At 42.0% G+C, this 16227-nt stretch overlaps 1 protein-coding gene and 1 non-coding gene across 6 annotated transcripts in view; both read left to right on the plus strand.

The window, feature by feature from the left end:
* MTUS1 (microtubule associated scaffold protein 1) overlaps positions 1–16227 on the plus strand; it is a 162218-nt gene that overhangs the window by 10048 nt on the left and 135943 nt on the right. The gene's annotated exons all lie outside the window — the stretch shown is intronic.
* Positions 9243–9349, plus strand: LOC116582076. Its single transcript, XR_004282372.1, has one exon. It is a non-coding gene; the product is annotated as a U6 spliceosomal RNA (small nuclear RNA).

Here is a 16227-nt window from a genome sequence, read left to right on the forward strand (position 1 = left end):
CAGACACTTAACTGACTGAGCCACCTGGGTGGCTCCACATTTTTTTAACTGATATAAAATTAAGTACCGTGCAATGCACTTAGGTTAAGTGTATGAATATGAGTCTTGACAAATGATCTCCATCTATGCAACTGTCGAGCTCGAGAACATGTCCATCACCCCTGAAAGTTGCTTTGACTCAACGAGTTGCGAAGTTCTGGTCCTAATGTGAGGATAATAATAAAGCTTGTTTCACAAGGTTGTTGACAGTGTAACAGTAGCAACTGACAATGGTGTGTGTTAGAAAGCTTCCAAAAATTTCATTTAACCTTAAAACAACCCTAAGAAATGGATTGTTTACTGTTGCTCCAGTTTTTACAGAGGAGGAAAATGAGGCCAAAATGACTTTTGACTTGTCCAAGTCGGGTAGGTAGCCCAGAAGCTGAGTCAAGAAGGGAGGCCTCCATGAGTAACGCGTGCCCTCCACACGTAAGCAGTTCTGCAGAGCTAGGTCTGTGGCAGCAAATGCTGGTTGGCCTTATTAGCTGTGGGAAGGAAGGGGGAAAGACGCGGAGGGTACACATTTGAGCTGGGTTTTAATATCCATTGTTACTTATTAACTATGTGTCTTGAGCATATGGGCAAGATCCTCAACTTCGGAGAAGATTTATGAAAGGGGAAGAGGCATAGGAAGTCATCATGGGACCTGTCTGTGCTATGGGGCTGTCACCTGGGAGACAACTGTGAGAGTATTCTGGAGACTTGGAAGTGCTGTGTGCTGACATCCTTATCTCTGTCTGTGGAAGAGGTCGCTGCCTGCTCCCCCCTCCTGGCCTCGCATACTTCTGGGGACTGTGGGTGGACAGGGAGGGATTGACGATGTGTCAGAGAGACAGTCCCCACTTGATAGTCTTGATGGGCCAAACACTGTGTTTACACAACATTTTCTCTCACAGGTCACTGACATTCAAAGCCTTAGATTTTCCAGCTATTATGTCAGCGAACCTCCACAGTATTCTAAAGGTCCTTACTGACAAAATTAAATCCCAACTTTCTTGTGTTGTTCCTTTATATCTTTGGAGGGAAATGTTGCTGGTTGACAGGATCTGAAAGGCTCAGCCACTCAGCTGCCTGTTCCTCATCCTCAGTCCAAGCTCCCTCTTCTTCAGGGAGCTCCACTCGGTCACTCTCTCCAGGTCCACACCAGTGGAGTCCACGCTCCGGGTTCCCTTAGGCTGCGTTGCATCTCTGCTTTTGCAGTTTTTATAATTACTTACTTGTATTTTCTTGTCTTAACTATTTTTAGAGATTTTATTTATTTGACAGAGTGCTAGAGAGCACAAGTAGGCAGAGCTATATAGGCAGAGGGAGAGGGAAAAGCAGGCTCTCCGCCGAGCAGGGAGCCCGATGTGGGGCTCGATCTCAGGACCCTGAGATCATGACCCGAGTCCAAGGCAGCTGCTTAACCGACTGAACCACCCAGGCTCCCTCTGGTCTTAACTATTGGCTCTTTGAAGGCTCCTTAATCACAGGGACTGTCTTCACCATTGTGTCCCTAGCAGAGCAGCTGGCATGTCGTAGACAAGTTATCAATATTTGTTGAATGAATGGAAGTTCTTGTAGTAAAAGGTCACTTCAAAGCAGGGATACAGAAACGGGCAGGGTGGTGTATGAAGTATGCGACCTCCCACTTTGCTTCTCTGGGACTGATCTAGTATTGTAGGGGATTCCTCCTTTTGTAGCTAATTGGAGGTTCTGAATATTAAAAATAATAAGAGGAATTATCTCTGCTTGAAAGTCTTTATTATTAAGGGAATAATGGTAAGAAAATTGGTAAAGTTTAGATCGCTAACTGTAACATCTTACATTTATGTGGTGGTGGGAATAGAATTTTTCTAAACTGTAAATGGGAATTAAGTTAAATCACACTGACATTTTAGGTGTAAAAGTTAGAAAGTCATCATCCCAAAGGAGAGATGTTATTTTAATGTCTGATTAAAATACTTTATATAAGGGTCAGAATCATTTAGAGAAAGCATGAGTAGATTCTGAAACTCTTAACTTAAAAAATAAAAATTGGACTGTTGAATTCCAAAAACATTATTTGAGTGAACGTGGATAAAACATTTTCCTCCTGCTTCAAAGTTCAAATCCTCTTGCATCCGTCTCTACCCTTAAACTCTGGGCCAGCTGTTCATGCTGTTAGGGCCCACCCATCGTGCAAATGGGAGCTGAGGTCTTGGCTTTGGTCACTTTGAGATTTCTTGGCCAGAACCAAGCCACAGATTACCATTAAGTATAGGAGTCCTCCGTTTGCTGAATTTTTTTTTTTTTTTTAAAGATTTTGTTTATTTGACAGAGATCGCAAGTAGGCAGAGAAGCGGGCAGGAAGAGGGGGAAGCAGGCTCCCTGCCGAGCAGAGAGCCCGATGTGGGGTTTGATCCCAGGACCCTGGGATCATGACCTGAGCTGAAGGCAGAGGCTTTAACCCACTGAGCCACCCAGGCGCCTCTGAGTTATTTCTTTTAAGGATTTATTGCTGAGGGTAGTTAATTCTAAGTATGGGTTTTGATTGACTTTGATATGCCACTGATATGAAAGGCTGTTGGAGTCAGTCTGTGATATAATTGGTAACCAGACCTGGACCCTTTTCATGAAGCTAAAGATTTTTGCATTGAATATATTAGTCTTAGAAATAGAAAGCCAAACAAAGTCCAGTTTGTGAATTTCCATTTTTTTTTTTCTGTAGCACAACAGTTTGTATATTCAATCTCCTTAAAAAAAATTACACCATCTATTCCTCCAAGTCTATTGAGGACAGATTCTCTTCAGATCCCATAGGCTTCCTCTTCCTACACTCCCCTCTGAGAAATACCAAAAAAGTAGCTAATTTTGGAACAGTGAGATTCTGTTCTGCTTATGAGGGTAAGGGAGGGGACTTGGCTGGGTTTCTTGCTTCCTGAGGTCTATGCTCTATTTCTTTGTACTCCTGGCACATGCCCACATTGAGCCATCCTAGATTCCCAGAGTGGGTGAAGAGGAGACATCTGACAGGCGTGCTTACCTTCAGGGCCAGAGACTCCCAATACGTAGATGTCCCAGCCAGAACCAGTGACTGAAGCTTTACTCCTTAGTTCCCCCTCTGAATCAAGCTTTTCTTCTCCAATCCTAGAGCCACTGTATTGTCCTTAACATTTTCATGAGGTCTTCATTTGATGTTATCGGGAGAAATCTGGAGAACAAACATTTTTAGCCGGTCGACCCGTGGGTTCAGAAAAGATAGACCGTTCTTTACGAAATCCAAGATGGAGGATGAATGAAAGTGATTGATTTTGACGGGACATGACGCCCTTGGGGGAAAGGGACAACACGAAATATATGAATGTGTTTTTTTCCCTATTATTTTGGGATGTGCTCTCCCTCGAAACTTCAGTTGTCAAGTATTCAAACCTAGTTTGAAGTTCTTACGTCTCGTTTTAGTAGTGAGCTGGAAAAACCAACTAAACTTGAAATTTGTCTTCTTATACTTCTCTTTCATAGAGGTGTAGCAGTGATGGTGTAGAGTTCTAACATCAGATATATTTAGTATTTCTGGTGGGCCTGTACCAATTATAGATGTTATAGTATGTGGTTATATTTATAAATAGCACAAGGAACTCTTTAACCTTTATTATACCATGTTGGTACATTCTTTTTTTGAAAGGTGACTAAAATTTTCTTTGAATATTTTTATCAATACCTACCTCTTTGCAAGGTCAACAAATCCAAAATCTGTGTTGTTATTAGGAATGACATTTCAGTAAGAAAAAACCCCTAAACTCAACACTGAATTGCTTTAAATTTTCTAGCAAATGGGTTAAAACTCTCATAAAAGTAGGAAATCTCCGCTTTGTTTTGTTTTGTTTTGTTTTCCCCGATGAAATTATTGGTAGTATGGACACTTATGGGTTGCATGTCTGGAATGGGAGCCCAGCCTTGGCTGGGCCAAGTGAGGGCAGTGGATGGGTTGGACTATAAAGGTCATGACCCTGCTGTGCCTGGGAGGGCATTCTCCTTTGTAGCCTCTGGGAGATTCTTGCAGTTAATCCCACTGGGACTTGCCTGGCTTATGAAGGGTTTCTCACTGTCTCATGATTATCTAGGGCCAATTTAGGAATCAGAGAGGGGCCGCTGGCCTAAAAATAGTCAGAGTTTGGGAGGAGGGCCTGAATGGCACAGCGCCACTGCTCCTTCCTGCTGCCAGAAGATGATGCCATAAGGGGACCGTCAAATGGAGAGTGTGTGTGTCTGAAGACAGGTGGGAAAAGTGTAGAGGAGAGGGAATGTTTTCTTTCTGGCTTCTGTAGGGGGAGATAAACAATTTAAAGATTGACTTTCAAAAAAAAAAAAAGAAAAAGAAAAACCATAGAAGCAGTAGAAACAAATATGGGAGGTTATTTTTATGGGGCTGGCTTAGTGGGATATATTTCTAGATGTTTCTAATTTGTAAGAAAACGTTTTGTATTTAATGTTGGTCACAGATTGTTGAGGATTGGAAACAGTGATGTGCCTTGTTTCCTATAATGCCTGAGAACACAAAGTGAAGCATTGTTTGAAACCTTGAAGGTGACAGGTCATTTAAACAAAGACAATTTTTTTTTTTAATTGAAGTGTAGTTGATGATGTTATTAGACTAGTTTCAGATATACAATAGTGATTCAACATTTATATATCAAAGGGATCACAATAAATCTAGCTGTCACTATACAAGTTGTTGGGATATTAACTGTATTCCCTATGCTGAACATTGCATTCTGTGTCTTCCTTTATAACTGGAAGTTTATAACTGGAAGAAAGTGGTTCAGTTTCATTCTTTTCCCAAGTGATTATTGATGTTGAGCATCTTTTCATGTGTCTGTTGGCTGTCTGCCTGTCTTCTTTGGAAAAGTACCTATTCAGGTTCTTCGCCCATTTTTTAAATCAGATTTTTTGCTCTTTTGGTGCTGAGTTGTAGTTCTTTATATATTTTGGATATTAATCCCTTTTTGGCTTTATCATTGTATATATCTTTTGCTATTTAATAGATGGCCTTTTCATTTCACTGAAGGCTTCTTTTGCTGCGCAAAAGCTTTTTTAACTCGATGGGGTCCCACTTACTCGTTTTTGCTTCTGTTGCCCTTGTCCAAGGAGATAGATTAAAAAAAAAAAATACAAAACAAAACAAAGCAAAACAAAAAACCAAAACCACACTGCAAAGGCTGATGTCAAAGAGTTACTGCATATGTTTTCTTCTAGAATTTGTAGGGTTTCAGGTCTTATGTCTAGGTTTTTAATATGTTTTGAGTTTATTTTTATGTATGGTGTAAGAACGTGGTCCAGTTTCAGGTGTCTCGTTTTCCCAGTACCATTTTAAAGACTTTTCCTGCCTTGTATGCTCTTGCCTTTTTTGTCATAGATGAATTAACCATACAAGTGTGCATTGATTTCTAGGCTCTTTATTCTGTTCCACTATTCTATGTGTGTGTGTGTGTGTGTGTGTGTGTGAGAGAGAGAGAGAGAATGCCAAGCTGTTTTGATTAGTATAGCTTTGTAGTATAGTTTGAAATCTGGGCACATTATGCCTTCAGCTTTGCAAGATTGCTCTGGCTATTTGGGTTCTTTTGTAGTTAAAAATTTTAGGATGATTTGTTCTAGTTCTGGGAAAAAAATGCTATTGATATTTTGATAAGTATTGCATTGAATCTGTAGATTGCTTTGGGTTGTGTAAACATTTTAACAAGACTAATTCTTCCGAGCATGAGCACGGCATATCTTTCCATTTATTTGTATCAACTTCAGTTTCTTTTTATCCTTATCTTATTTCAGAGTACAGGTCTTTAACCTCCTCGATAATATATACTTCTAGACATTTTATACTTCATGCAGTTGTGGACCTATACATTTAAACTGAAGTTTCTGGGAAGATTAGTTAACATACCAACAACACTTTAGATGCATTTGGTACACATTTTATGTTGAAGTCATATTGGTTAGAAAAAAGTGATAGGGCACCTGGGTGGCTCAGTGGGTTAAAGCCTCTGCCTTCAGCTCAGGTCATGATCCCAGGGCTCTCTGCTTAGTGGGGAGCCTGCTTCCCTTCCTCTCTCTGCCTGCCTCTCTTCCTACTTGTGATCTCTGTCTGTCAAATAAATAAATAAAAGAATCTTAAAAAAAAAAAAAGAAAGAAATAAAGAAAGAAAGAGATAGACAGTCTTTCCCAAGTGGTAGCTGTTTTGGATTTGAAACCTAGTATTTATTTTCCAGTCTCCTTTTCTTCTTAAGGTGAAACCAGATTACTTCAGATATTTAAAATACCTGTGGCCAAAAGACCAAGAGCTTTGTTTTCCCTCCCAGCCTCCTGGGTGACTGGAGGTCTGATGAGATAAGAGGTGAGTGTTTTGTTTGAACACATTGATTTAGGGCTGGATGGTCATTGATGTATTTTTTTTTTTTTAAAGGGATTCTTTCACTGCATCTGAGTGTTGATTACTAAGTCTAAGCAGTATTTTTGGAGTTAGAGTAACTGGAGGACCTGCTTGACTTTGAAGATATTTCTTGTTATCTTTGGTGCAAGTAATGTGTTACTATTCTTTGTGAATCTAGAAGCCTGGAGTGATTCTAGACGCAGGAAGTTTGAGATGCCTCTTAGGTATGCAAGTGCAAATGGTGAATTAACAGTTGATCTTCAGATCTGGGGCTTTGGGGAAAGATCCCAGCACTGAGATGCACGTGGGGCTTGCAATCAAAATATATTCAAAACAAGATGGTGCGTGTGGGAAGAGACGGGACTAAGGGGCTTGAGCCATGAGTTACTCCCACTGTTAGGAGGTTGGTTGGAGAAGCCAGCAGAGGCATTTGCTAGGGAGCCTCTTATGAGTTGAGAATAAAGCTAGGGGAATGCCTCTGAAGCCAAGTGAAGGAGGTGTCTTGGGGCTTGAACCCTATAGTGTGAAGAGTTCTGTTTACCAGAGGACACTTTGGTCCACTTTTTGGAGAGTAAATGTGTGTTTAGTGATCATTCAGAATCTTGATGAGCTTAAGAAAACCACGGTAAATTCAGCCAAAATTAAAAACAAGAACAATACATCACTTGAAAACCCCTAAACATGAGATTTAATTACCCTTAGGCAGTCTCATTTCAGGGAACTGTGTACATTCTATTAATCATTTTTGAAATATCAGCCATGGATAGAGGAACCAGAATATCTCTGAGGGCCCCCCACCTCCACAACTTTTTTTTTTTTTTTTTTAACCTGGCCACTTCCCACAGTGCTGTTTTGAGAGCTTCACTTGCTTGCTTAGGAAGCCCCATTCTACATCATATCAAAATATTAAAATATAACCACACTTCATATATTTAAACAGTTGAGTTGCTATTGAGTTGTTAGCTATTGATATAATAGTACATCTAAAATCTTGCCACGATTTTCCTCTTCTCTGTTCCTTATTCCTCAGGTCTCAGCTAATTATGTGACCTTCTCAGAGACCTTCATCCTATAATAGCAACAGGAATGCCTGTGCTTTTCTTCACTGAATACAATTTCTGTTTGTATAGTTGTTTTGTTTATTTTGTTCACTCTGTAGAAACCCCTACCCGAGTGCTGGACATATGTGGGCACCTGATAAATTTGAATGAATGTCATCCAGTATTAGAAAACTGGTGCCTCAGTAGCTTTGGTTTGGTTTCCAAGCTCAGTGTCTTAATTTTTTTTTTTTTTAAGATTTTATTTATTTAACACAGAGAGAGAGAGATCACAAGTAGGCAGAGTCAGGTAAAGAGAGATGGGGAAGCAGGCTCCCCGCTGACCAGAGAGCCCCATGCGGGGCTTGATCCCAGGACCCTGAGATCATGACCAGAGCCAAAGGCAGAAGCTTAACCCACTGATTCAGGCACCTCTCAGTGGCTTTATTTTTTAAGTGAACTTTAAGTATCTTTTACTTAGGGCAAAATTGCCTTTTTAGGTGGATAGCTCATTGAACTTCGGCAAATATGTTGTCAGCCACTATAAAAAAAAATAGAACTTTCTATCATGTAATTTCTTTGTGTCCCTTTCAGCCTTCTCCCCTGACTCCCAGGTGAACGCTGATCTCAGTATTTCTTCATGGCTTTGTCCTTCCAGATACGCAGAGAGCATTACATGCCTTTTGTGTCTGGCATCTTTCACTTAGAGCAATTATCTCAAACACATAGGCTGTTGTTTGTATCACCAGTCTACCTTTTAACTGCCAAGTGGTATTTCGTTATATGGACGTACTGCAGTTTTTCTTACTCAACTACTGGTGATGGACATTTCTAGTTTCTGATGATTTATTAGCTTTTCTTCCTGGTTTTAATTAGTAGACAGGAAATTAAAATAGCATCAGTGACCCACAGCCACAAACCCCTATTCATGTCTACTGTATTCATTTCCCCATATTTTTTCTATGTGTTTTGCATGGTTGTAGTCCTAAAACACACATTTTTTTTCCTAGTTTTGTAAAATGCCTATTTTTAAAATGGTTGCATTCATTGAGTCACTGTAATTTTCTAATCCATTCCTTAGTTTTTAAGTCATCACAGTTGTAGAAAATGTGCCAACCATCACCTTAAGTGTCCTATGATAAATTCTTGGCAATAGTTTAAGACTCTTAATTGAAAGAAATAGAAATCAATTGAAGCTAACCAAGGCACAAATTGGATAGGTGTTAAAAGGGTATGGAGTATTTCTCAGAAGTTAACATTAGGGGTGTTGTCAGGAACCAAGTCAGGTTGGTTGTTCTTCCTCGGTGTTCATTTCTGCTTCTCTTGGGACTTCGGTACCACTCTTTCTGCAGAAGACTTGTTTTATCCGCTCCTGGATGCGTGGCAGGAGCAGGCGAATACCACAGTGCTGGCACTTATGTTCTCCAGTTTCGGGACTTCCTAAAGTCACACTGTGCCTGACCAGCAATTTCAAATCCATACGGTGGGGGGGAGACACTTGGACGCCCTTTGAGGTAGCTGTCGCACCCGGACAATTCACTGTTGTTCGTACAGTGGGTCCCACCTCAGTGCTCCAAAAGGAGAGGTTTTCAGAGAATGTGGTTGTAAACTAAGCCCACACTCAGAGGTTCCTGTTTAAAGTAAGATTACACAAAATCCATTTTAGGACTATTCAAGTTGCTTTTCAAAAGGGTAATTACACTATGGTCTTAGCAGAGAGTCAGGAGTATGACATGTATCTATTTTTTTATATTTGTATTTACATACTAAAAACCATTCAGGTACCTGTTTCCACAGCACATAGATAAAATTGGAAAAATACAGAGAAGGATTAGCGTGGCGTGCCTTCCCAAGGGTGACACGCAACTTCATGAAACATTTCGTATTCGTATAAGCTGAGTCCTGGGCATGTAATGTACAGTGTAGTGACTATAATTGATGATACTGTATTGCATGTTTAAAAGTTGCTTAGAGACTAGATCTTAAAAGTTTTCATCACAAGAAAAAAAGATGTTTACCTCTTCTTGGTTTTGATCCATCCCCTGTGAGTGATGTTTAATGGATAGCTAAGAAAATCGGATTTATTAGCATTTATTGAATGCTTGCTTTATGTTAAGCACTGTGTCTGAGACTTCTGTAAATACAGGGAAGTTGATTAAACAGCTCTTATTCTTGGAACCATGTGGTCAAGCTGAGATTTACTTAATCCTGGAGGAGTTTCTCAGTAAGTGGTCCTAGAGTGGAAATGTCCCATATACAGGTCGCTGTGTCGGTCTTTGGCAATAATATCAATACCGGTGCTACAGGGTTTGAAGGGCTCCGTAGGACCCTCAGTACCATGATTTAACTATGGAATACCTGCCGAGAAACCTGTTCCTAAGTTGTGTGACACATTGTGGGGTTATGTGTCTTGTGCTAACTGAGTTTTAGGCCCTTCCTGGTGTCCCCTGGGCTGGCCAGGCTGCTTTACCTGGAGTCTGCAGGACTCACCCAGTGACTACCCGCTGTGCGTCCCCCTGGCCCTCTGGTGCCCTCTTCTTAATTTTAAATAACTCCTGTGGAACATAAGGAGAAGCACAGAGGACCAAGGGGAAGGGCGGGAGAACTTCATGGGAAGGAACCAGAGACAGGGACAGTCCATGAAGAGACTCTGGGTTTAGGAACCAAACTGAGAGTTACAGAAAGGAGGGGGGGGTGGAAGAAAGGGGCAACCGGGTGGTGGGTATTGGGGAGGGCACGTGTGGTGATGGACACTGGGTGTTGTGTGCAACTGATCAGTGTTGAACATTGCATCAAAAAGTAAGGATATGGGGCACCTGGGTGGCTCAGTGGGTTAAGCCTCTGCCTTCAGCTCGGGTCATGGTCTCAGGGTCCTGGGATCGAGCCCCGAGGATCCAGTCCTGTGTCGGGCTCTCTGCTCGGTAGGGAGCCTGCTTCCCTTCCTCTCTCTCTGCCTACCTATGATCTCTGTCTGTCAAATAAATAAATAAAATCTTAAAAAAAAAAAAAAACTAAGGATATACTATATGCTGGCTAATGGAACATAATAATAAATGAAAATAATAAAAAGAAATTAAAAAAAAAAAGTCTTTGTCAGCAAATGCACTCTGGTTACTATCATCTTACCCTTCTCTGAAATCATTTATTTTGTGACTTCATGTTGATACAATGAGAATTTAAAGGAAGATTTTTAACAACGAAACTTGCCAAGTTAAGGTATCCATTCACATGTATAAGTAGATTTTTTGTATGTGATGATCTAACTCAGAGGAGCTTCTCCCTGGCAGCTGGGTTGCCACAGCAGTCAACACGGTGATGCATGCTGGAGAGTAGATCCTTCCATTTGTGGGTTTAATATTGGAGATACTGGAGATACCAGATAGTGACGAGGCAGCCCAAAATTCTAAGATACATAATACTGTATTTTTCTCCTATTCTGTAGATTGGGAAAGTTGAGGTTGCAATGAAGTTAATGCTATTAGCTCTAGCTCTTCTGGTTTGTGGTTTTGATTTGTTTGTGGTAAAATACACATAACATAAAACTCACCATTTTAACCATTTTTAAATATACAGATCAGTGGCATTAACTAAATTCATAACGTTTTGTAACCAGCACCATGATCTAGTCCCACAATTTTCCATCAACGCAAACAGAAACTTTGAGATCATTAAAGGCTAATTTTCCATTCAGCCTTCCCACCAGGCCCTGGTAACCTCTCTGCTACTGCTGTATGAGTTTGCCTATTTTGGTACCTCAGGTAAGAGGACTGCTACCATATTTGTGCTTTGGTCTGGTTTATTTCGTTAAGCCTGTTTTCAACATTCATCTATTTGTACCATGAGTCAGAATTTCCTTTTTATGGCTGAATAATATTCCATTGTATTTATGTACCACATTTTTGTTTACTCATTGCCTTTTTTTTTTTTTAAAGATTTTATTTATTTATTTGTTTGACAGAGAGAGACAGTGAGAGAAGGAACACAAGCAGGGGGAGTGGGAGCGGGAGAAGCAGGTTTCCCACTGAGCAGGGCACCCGATGCAGGGCTTGATCCCAGGACCCTAAGACCATGACCTGAGCTGAAGGCAGACGCTTAATGACTGAGCCACCCAGGTACCCCACTACTCATCTTTTTTTTTTTTTTTTTCATCTTTTGATGGACATTTGGATTGCTTCAGTCTTGTGGTTCTTATGAATTTGTATACCGTGGTATACACATACCTGTTCAAGCCCCTGCTTTTGGTCCTTTCGGTATATGCCTCAGAGTGGAATACAGGGTCGTGTGGTAGTTCTATATTTAACTTTTTGAAGAGCCAGCAGATCATTTTCTGTAGCTGCTGTATCATTTTACAATCTATGAATTTGAGAGAGTTCCAGTTTCTTCACATCCTCACTAATATTTTGATAATAGCCATGCTAATGGGTATGAAATGGTATCTCGTGCTTTTGAATTGCATTTCCCAGAAGACTTTTGATGTTGAGCATCTTTTCATGCACTTATTGGACATTTGTACTCATTCTTAGGAAAAATGTTCTTTTTTAAAAAATATTTTATTTATTATTTTAAAAGAGCAGAGCAAGAAAGAGCACAAAGGGGGAGGGGGCACGCAGAGGGAGAAGCGAGAGCAGGGAGCCCGATGCAGGACTCGATCCCAGGACCCCAGGATCATGACTTGTGCTGAAGGCAGATGCCTAACCAACTGAGCCACCCAGGCACCCCGGAGATAGATCTTTTCAAGTTCTTTTTCACATAGTGTTAACGTTTTGAATTCAGTTTTTTATTCCTTGGTTTCATTTCATAGTCCTATATATTAGCTTTCTTATGGGTGTATTAAGAAAGTTGGATTGAGTGGGAAGGAAACTTTGTTTCAGTGGAAGATGTTAAAAAGTGACAGGACTTTTTGTTTTGTTTTTTATTTTTTTTTTTAAAGATTTTATTTATTTATTTGACAGAGATCACAAGTAGGCAGAGAGACAGGCAGAGAGAGAGGGAAGAAGGCTCCCCGCCCAGCAGAGAGCCCGATGCGGGGGCTCGATCCCAGGACCCTGAGATCATGACCTGAGCCAAAGGCAGAGGCTTTAACCCACTGAGCCACCCAGGTGCCCCATTGTTTTTGTTTTTTAAAGGATAGATTTATTTGAGAGAGAGTGCATGCATGCAACTGTCGGGGAGGGGCAGAGTGAAGGAAAAATCCCAAGTGGGTTCCCCACTGAGTGTGGAGCCCGACATGGGGCTCAGTCTCACAACCCTAAGATCAGGTTTGTACTGAAACCAAGAGCTGGACATTTAACCGACCCAGGCTCCGCTGACAGATTTTATATTTTGAAGCAAAATTTTGCTCTTAATGTTTTCAAGTTGGCTGTGTGCTGCCATGCATGTGGACCAGGCAGGCCACTCCACCTGTCTCACTGGAGTGAGGAAACTCCTTCCTCTTTCTTCTGTTTATATGTTAGAAAGGCAGAGAACTTTCTCCCATTTTTTTCCCACCCCCTTCCTCTACTGTCTTCTAACTCCTGAGACTGAAGTTGATAGCAGCCAGAGAGTCAGGCAGCAGCGCAGCTTCTATTACTGTCTCCCGACAATTGTCTCCCCCCCCAACCCCCCCGTTGACACAATGCCCTAATTGGTGTCCAGCTTCTTGGTCTTTATACATACCCTAAGTGCTGGGGGGGGGGGTCTTTCTTACATTGTGGATTAAATGGGCTTTGGTTTGGGGCCCAGCCTAGGAACCTAATCATCATTAATAGCATTTCTCTAGGAAAATGAATTTTGAGTTAGAATAAATTTCCAGGGGCGCCTGGGTGGCTCAGCGGGTTAAAGCGTCTGCCTTTGGCTCAGGTCATGATCTCAGGGTCCTGGGATCGAGCCCCTGCATTGGGCTCTCTGCTCATCAGGGAGCCTGCTTCCTCCTCTCTCTGCCTGCTTCTCTGCCTACTTGTGATCTCTGTCTGTCAAATAAATAAATAAAATCTTAAAAAAAAAAAAATTTCCAAGTGAGTTTTGAAGAATACCGTGCTCGTAGGTTGGGGGCTGCCTGTCCCAGCAGTATGGCGCAAGGGGGTCTGATGGGTAGCCTTGGGTTGGAGGAGGACACATAGTTGCCAGGGCTGTGGAGTGGGTCAGACCATGGGCTTTGGAATGAGCAGGTTTACATCTGAATCCCACTCACCTATCGCGTGCTTGGTGCCGAAGCTTCCATCTTGGAAATCGTGCTGTTCATACACATGGATGTAGGGAGAGTGCCTGAGTGCTGGTTGACACGACGTGATGAGGGCGACGTGTGCGTTTTTCCTCAGAGTCCCTGCTGTGTGTCTGTGCTACATCAAAGCGCAGCATCTTACCTAAGTTTTCCTTTGTACTGAATCGCCACTGATGCAAGCACGGGGCCTTCTGACTTGCTTCTGGAGTATTGAGGGCACGTCCCGTCCTGGCTTCTGTGGTGGCTGGAGCCGGCTGAGCTCCTGCGGATCTTTCCCTCCTCCACCCCCCACCGTCCACCCCCCACCCCCGTGTTGCAATAGGACTTGGTGTTCTCTGGCGTCCTAAAACATTTAAAAAGTTGGGTTCAGAGATGTTAATTTCCAGTGATGTTTAATTCATGATTATTTTTGCTTCTGGGAGGATTTCTAGTCTTTCTGTATGTTTCATTGTGCAGCTTTGTTCTCTTGTGTCTTCACTGGCATATCAGGGAATAAACAGCTGAGTTTCTCAACCCACGTTAACTCTGCAAATCAAGCAGGAGGAAGGAGGGAACATTCTGCGTGTGTGTTGCACATGCCTAGGGAACTGGAGAATGATTCGGTTTCTAGTAGGTAGTTTGTGTTTCGTAGGCATGTATTTTTGGAGGAGATTGAATCTCCTTTTGATTCTCTAACATGGATTAAGCAGTCTTATCATAGAATCGTCATATAATTCTCATGCCACTACTTTTTTAAAGACCTGTGTTGATTTTTTTTTTTTTTTTTTACCCCTTTCTCCTCCTATCCCTTTCATTATTTGTGATGATTGGCAAGCGGTTGAGCAGTTTTAGGAATTGGGAGCACTCCTCTGGTTCTTTGCTCCATTGAGTAGTCCAGTGTTCTCATGCCTAGATCATCTGTATCATCAAGAGATACCGGGTTTAAAAATGTGAAACATAGGGTGTTTGGTTTAGGGTGTACGTTCTCTCTGTAGAAAAATGTGATCTGTCTTGAGACCCAGGAGAGGACTGAATGTCCTGGCTCCTTATCATAATTGGTATCAGCGATGGTGGCTACAGTGCTTCCCTCATATGACATTAATGCAGATGAAGCTGGCCTGGGGACCCGATGATTTTGTCTCAGTGGACACACAGTGTAGTTAGTGGAAGATAAAGAGCAAGAGGGATTCAGGCTTGGGTAATGCAAGTAAATACTGACTCTTGTTTTCATTGATAGCTTTGGGACGCAGACTATTTAATATGTTGCATCGGTGCAGGGTATCTTTTTGGTGTTTTGCTTTGTTTTGTTTTTAACAAGTTTTCTGTAGGTTTGTCTCTAGTTTGTGCAGCTTTTGCTTTTGGTATCTTTAATGTTCTCCCTGCAGGATTCCACTGTAACTCAAGGCCATTTCCCTCACGATAGTTGAATGCATAGGGTTAAAGAGGATAAAAATTTGCCTCTCTCCCAAATGCACCATTAAAGAGCCCCTGAAAATAGAGTTGTGAGATCCTGGTTCTGTCTCCAAACAGCTGTATGAACTTGCAAGTCCTCAGGGCTGTTCTACTTCAGGATTCTAAGGGCACTGTTAGCATCCTCTTCCATGTCAGGGGTACTGCTGGGGTGTGAGCGATGACCCCTAGAGTCATGCCATGGGGGCACTATTAGAAATCCTACCTGACAGGGCATCTGGGTGGCTCAGTGGGTTAAGCCTCTGCTTCAGCTTAGGTCATGATCCCAGGGTCCTGGGATCAATCCCTGCATCAGGCTCTCTGCTCAGCAGGGAGCCTGCTTCCCCTCCCCCGCTGCCTGCCTCTCTGCCTACTTGTGATCTCTCTCTTTCTCTGTCAAATAGATAAATTAAATCTTTAAAAAAAAAAAAAAGAAAGAAAGAAAGGAATCCTACCTGACTCCGTAGACCACCATGTTTTTCACAGAATAAGGTTGGGTAGAATGAACTCTGATGGCCTGAGCACTGGGAGAGAACTCCACCATCCGTGGTAGACCCTTCCATGATTGGGCCCTGTTTCCAGGAGAATTGTAAAGGGATTTTTGTTAACCAAAGTAGTGTTTTATTTCCAGAGAACTGATGTCATCATTAACAAGACCATTGCTCTAGGAAAATGAATTTTGAGTTAGAATACATTTCCCAGTGAGCTTCGGGCCTCCTCTGCTTCTCCACTGGAACTGCATGCCCCGGCAGTAGAGCTCAGGGTCATGTGTGACGTTCATGGGGTTGGAGGAGGACACGTTCTGGCAGGGGCTGTGGTGTGGGGCGTGGGTCAAAGTGTCGGCTCGGGCAAGTACAGGTTTGCCGCTGGATCTCACGGCTGGAGTGTTTGACCTCATATGCAGACCTCCTGCCTGCAAGATTTGTGGGCAAGCAGTTCGGGTATCTGCGTGGGACAACCTGTTGTTGGGATTTAAAAGGCATTCATTTTAGGGCCTTTATTGACCATTGGGAAAAGTCACAGGTTCAGTGACCCCAGTACTCCTAATGCAATTACATTGGTCCAAGATGCCGATTAAAGGATTTCTAAATCTTCCGATTTCAGTTTCTATGAAAGAAATGTTGATCCAAAAACTACAATC

The sequence above is a fragment of the Mustela erminea genome, chromosome 21 (genome assembly GCF_009829155.1).
Source record: "Mustela erminea isolate mMusErm1 chromosome 21, mMusErm1.Pri, whole genome shotgun sequence".
NCBI classification, from domain to species: Eukaryota; Metazoa; Chordata; class Mammalia; order Carnivora; family Mustelidae; genus Mustela; species Mustela erminea.